Raw genomic sequence first — 6,045 nt, forward strand, 5'->3', positions numbered from 1 at the left:
ACTTGACCTTCTTTTCTCTGACCAATTGGTGGCACTGATGGTTTTCTTAGCAATATCCAACGTTGATTAAGAAGTCCTCCCAAGGGAATTCTCCCATATCAGATATTGGCCCCTATGGGAGCAAGATGGCAATCCGCAGACCATTATTGTACCCCTCATCTGCTAGACCCTGTCTGCTCTGTTCCACATTCCCCTTGTGCTAAGTGGATCCAAGTTAATTCCTTATGAGGAAAGTACTTGTATTGCAAGAGCTCACCCTCTCTGCACACTGAGTTTCCGGAGGCCAGAGACCATGGCTTTATCTCCAGTGCCTGGCACAATTTAGTCATGCAATAAATGTTTGTTGAACCCACAAGTCCATCCGCAGAGGACTGGCTGAATAGAGCACCGTACATCCACACAGTGCAGTTCTGTGCAGCTGTACAAAGGAATGAAGACCATCTGTGTGGAGGCCATGGAACCCTAGGATATATTGTTAAGTGAAAAAAAGCAAGGCTGAGGGACTTCCCCGGGGTCCATTGGTTAAGACTGCATGTCCAACGCAGGGGGAGTGGGTTCCATCCTGGGTGGGGGAACTAAAATTCCACATGCTGTGCAGTGCCGTCAAAAAAAAAAAAAAAAGCATACATCACATATATGTGGCCTATTTCCTAAGAAAGATGTGGTGCATTTGCTCACATTTTTTAAAAGCAGCAATGGAAGAAGAAATTGCACACATTTTTAAAAGGGCTACTTATAAGAAAAGAACAAGGTGAAAACCATGGGTGTGGAAGCTAGACTTCTTTTGATCTACTCGGTCTTATACTCAGTTTTGACTTTGGGATCTTGTAAATATGTAATTATTTTTAAAAGAAAATAACAAAGCACTTCCCACAAAGGAAAAAAATGCCAAGAATCAAAGTATATTTTAAGTTACTGGCATAATCACATGGAAAAATAAGAAACTGACTTTAAAACTGATGATTTTGGCTATACATCCTTAGTGTGATATAGCCTAAGAACAGAAAAGAATGGCAAAAAAAACCAAGCTGCATTCAGTAACAGTAGTTGTTAGTAATAATACTGGTATTGTTATTTAGATGCTGTTGCATGTATATTTTCGGAGAAGGCAATGGCACCCCACTCCAGTACTGTTGCCTGGAAAATCCCATGGACAGAGGGGCCTGGTGGGCTGCAGTCCATGGGGTCGCTAAGAGTCGGACACGACTGAGCGACTTCACTTTCACTTTTCACTTTCATGCATTGGAGAAGGAAATGGCAACCCACTCCAGTGTTCTTGCCTGGAGAATCCCAGGGTCGGTGGAGCCTGATGGGCTGCCGTCTATGGGGTCACACAGAGTCAGACACCACTGAAGCGACTTAGCAGCAGCAGCAGCATGTATATTTTACTTATTTTGTGTATATAAAATAGCATAAAAGTCTTAATGTTGTTAGAAACCAGATCTTCAGTGACAGATAAAGATATACAAGTATGAAATCAATGAAGTTAGGTGAAAATTTCATAAGCGAATATTTGAATGGGCAATGGTAGTGTGATTAAAGATTAATTTTTCTTATTCTATAAAATAAATATATCCTAACTGTGTTCACTTAAAAGGCCAAGAAGTAATGATAATCCAACGGTTACGAGCAGCTCTTGTGTCCACATTCACAATTTAAAGGCCATTGTCCACTGAATAGCCAGGATTCCTTGAGGAAATGACTGATGTTAGAACTGGGGCAAGGATTGTATAAGATGAGCTTGAGGTGTTTTATAATGACAGAAAGCAAGGTAGCCATCAAATGCTACTGAAGTTATGTGAAAAGAACCCAAGAGCAAGGATGAAGGGGGACCCTTTAGCCAAAGATGGAACAACTTGGACTTAAGAAAGAATAATGACTAATGGATTGAAACACATCTAATATCCACAAGTCCATGAATTCACTTATAGTAATACTAAAAAATAAAATAAAAATCTCTCATCATTCACGCTTGTATGACCTAAGGAACCAAATCTTTATTTTAAAATTGGTAAAAGGGGAAAAAAACAAGCGTTTATTCTACTATGGATTTCAGGGTACCCAGATAGTTTGTAAGGGCAGCAAATGTCACAGAACTAGTAGAATTAGGAAGTTACTGTTCACAGCTCCTAATAAAACTCTGGGACTAGGCAACAGTCATTCGTGGCTATTGGAATTATGAAGTGGAACACTGATGGGAAACTTATAATGGCTGGATCAAGCTAACAAAACCTGAACCCACTGATTATCTTAACATCATTGAAAGGGAGACAACCAGATGCCATGTGCCTCGATGCAATGCAACAGGAAATACACACCGTCTATGAAATATTCTTGCACAAAAACTGACCCTAAATATAATCAAACCTCTAGATCTAACTTTGTGAAATGGCAAGAAACATGGAGGACACAGAAACAGATCAAAACACCAAGTCAATATGAGCAGCAGAACTAAGGATACGGGAAATTTCACAAATTATCTAGTTTCTTCAATAAATAACTAGCACAAAGGAAATGGGATAGAAGAGAGAATTGATATAGTTTTTAGAGACCCCTCAGTCAAATGCAATGTTGTATCTTCTTTTCAATAAACATATTGTAAAAAATATATTGAAGACGATTGGGGAAATTTGAGCATAGTTCTATTTCAGCGTGTTCATATAATTTGTCATCTAAACAGGGTATGTTGAAGTTAAAGGAGACACTTCTAATAGTTATGCTGGTACAAAGGTGTAAATTGGGTCTGTCCCAGGCAAATTTGATTACCCTAGTATCATACAACTTTGTGGAATTATTGTTAATTTGGTAGTGTTATTATGTTTATTTTTTAACATTAGTTTCAGCTGTACAACATAATGATTAATATGTATTGCAAAATGATCACCGCAAGAGGTCTGGTTAATGTTCATCACCACACAGTTAAATGTTTTTTCTTGTGATAAGAACTTTCAAGATGTACTCTCTTAGCAACTTTCAAATAAATAATACAGTGTTTTTTAATTATAGTCACCATGCTGTACATTACATGCCCAGAACATATTTATTTCAAACCTAGAAGTTTATTCCGTTTGACCACCTTCATGCATTTCATCTGTGCCCTTCCCTGCCTCTGGCAATCACCAATCTGTCTTGTTTCTATGAACTTTTATTTATACAAATGCTTTTATGTTTTTTTTTTAATTATTTGTTAGAAAAGCAGTCCTCAAATTTTTTAGCCTCAGAAGCCTTTACACGCTTTAAAAACTATTGAGTCATACTCACAAAGATAACTGGAATCTAAAAGACTGAAAATAAATTTTGGTAAGGATGTGGAGATGGTGAAACACTCACACAGTGGTGGTTGAAATGTAAAATGGTGCAGCTGTTGTGGAAAGCAGTTTGATGGTTTCTCAAAAAGTTAAATAGAAACTGCATGGATGCGTGCATGCCAAGTCACTTCAGTTGTGTCTGACTCTTCATGACGCTATGGACTGTAGCCTGCCACGCTCCTCTGTCCATGAGATTCTCTAGGCAAGAATACTGAAGTGGATTGCCATGTCCTCCTCCAGGGGATCTTCCTGACCCAGGGATCGAACCCACATCTCTTAACATCTCCTGCATTGGCAGGCAGGTTCTTTACTACTAGCACCACCTGGGAAGCCCCCTAAATATAGAATAACAAAGAATTAATCATATGAGACCCAGAAACTATTCCTAGGTATGTAGCCGAGAGAACTAAAACATGTATTCATACAAAAACTTAGATGCAAATGTTCCTAGCAACATTATTCATAACAGCCAAAAATGAAAACAACTTAAAAGCCCATCCACTGCTGAGCAAACGTGGTATGTACATTCAATGGAACACAATTCAACCATAAAAAGGAATGAGGTTTTGATATCTGCTGCAATATGAGTGAACTTTGAAGACATTATGTTAAATGAAATTAGCCAGACACTGAAGAATTGATGCTTTTGAACTGTGGTGTTGGAGAAGACTCTTGAGAGTCCCTTGGACTGCAAGGAGATCCAACCAGTCTACCCTAAAGGAGATCAGTCCTGGGTGTTCATTGGAAGGACTGATGCTGAAGCTGAAACTCCAATACTTTGGCCACCTCATGTGAAGAGTTGACTCAATGGAAAAGACTCTGATGCTGGGAGGGATTGGGGGCAGGAGGAGAAGGGGACAACAGAGGATGAGATGGCTGGATGGTATCACCGACTCGATGGACATGGGTTTGGGTGGATTCCAGGAGTTGGTGATGGACAGGGAGGCCTGGCGTGCTGCGATTCATGGAGTCACAAAGAGTTGGACACGACTGAATGACTGAACTGAACTGAAGGATTTCATTTATAGGAAATGTTCAGGGTAGACACATCAGTGAAATCAGAAAGGGATTGAGGAGGAACTTCCCTGGTGGTCCAGGGGTTAAGACTATGCTTCTGATGTAGAGTGCCCAGATTTGATCCCTGATCGGGGAACTAGATCTCACATGCCTCTTAAGTGCAGCCAAAAAAAGAAAAAAAATCTGGCTGAGAACAGAGAATTGTCAGTGGCTGTTAACAGCTTTGGGGTTTCTTTTTAGAGTGATAATAATGTTTGAAAATTAACTAGTGGTAATGGTTGCCCAACTTGTAAATATACTAAAATCTACTGAATTATATACTCTAAATGGCCAGTCCTATAGTATATGATGGAGGAGGAGATGGCAACCCACTCCAGTATTCTTGGCCAGTCCTATGGTATATGATGGAGGAGGAGATGGCAACCCACTCCAGTATTCTTGCCTGGAGAATCCCCTGGACAGGGGAGCCTGGCAAGCTATAGTCCACAGGGTTGCAAAGAGTCAGACACGACTGAAGCAACTGAGCACCATGGTATGTGAATTAAATATCAATTTAAAAAATAATTTTAAAAAGTATTGAGGATTCCAAATTGCTTTTGTTAGATAGTATTTTGATAGATATATTTTTTCTATGCAAGAAATGAAAACTGACAAAATTTTCATTGAATTGCAAAAAATATGGCAATAATAACCCCATTCATTATATGTTAACTAAAATTTATTTTATGAAAATCAATTCTATTTGTCAAGATAAAACAAAAGTCAAGAAGAGTAGAAATCTTTACTTTTTTGTAAAAAGTGAAAAAGTGTGAAAGTGCCAGTTGATGAGTCATATCTGACTCTTTGCACCCCCATGAACTGCAGCCTGCCAGGCTCCTCTGTCCATGGGATTCTCCAGACAAGAATCCTGAAGTGGGTTGCCATTTCCTTCTCCAGGGGATCTTCCCAGCCCAGGGATCAAACCCACGTCTCCTGTGTGGCAGGCAGATTCTTTACTGTCTGAGCCACCAGGGAAGCCCATATTTTTTGGTAAACATTTCTGTAAATATTTTCAGCTGTCATATCTGGTTTAATAGGAGAAAGCTGGATTCTCAGATCTGCTGCTGCATTCAGTCTGTTGCAAAACTCCAAAATACTTTCATGAAAGAATGAGAATGAAAAAGATAGACAATATATTAATATTATTATAAAAATAGTTTTGACCTGGCAGACCTCCTAATAGAGTCTTGGGAACCCTCAGGGGGCTCCAGATCATACTCTGAGAACAGCACCTGGAAATTCACACGAGAGTCGGACACAACTGAGGCGATTGAGCACGCATGCATGAACAACTGATATCAGTTGATATATAGGATTCACATTGAAATATTTCAGAGAGGGGTGGTGGGAAGAAGTGATTGAGAGAGATGAAACAAGATGATCATGTTGAATCTGGGTAGTGGATCATGGGTGTTCTTCTTAGCAGCCTCTCTAATGTAAGTCTGAAATCTTCCCTGATAAAAGATGTGCTGTTGCTCCTATTTGAATCAGTGTCACTTTAAGGGCTTCCCAGGCAGCCCTAGTGGTAAAGACTCTGCCTGCTAATGCAGGAGACACGAGAGACTTGGGTTTGATCCCTGGTTCATTAAAAGTCCTTGGAGTAGGAAATGGCAACCCACTCCAGTATTCTTGCCTGGGAAATCCCACAGACCGAGGAGACTGGCAGGCTACAATGCATGGG

The sequence above is a fragment of the Bos indicus genome, chromosome 27 (assembly GCF_029378745.1).
Source record: "Bos indicus isolate NIAB-ARS_2022 breed Sahiwal x Tharparkar chromosome 27, NIAB-ARS_B.indTharparkar_mat_pri_1.0, whole genome shotgun sequence".
Classification (NCBI taxonomy): domain Eukaryota; kingdom Metazoa; phylum Chordata; class Mammalia; order Artiodactyla; family Bovidae; genus Bos; species Bos indicus.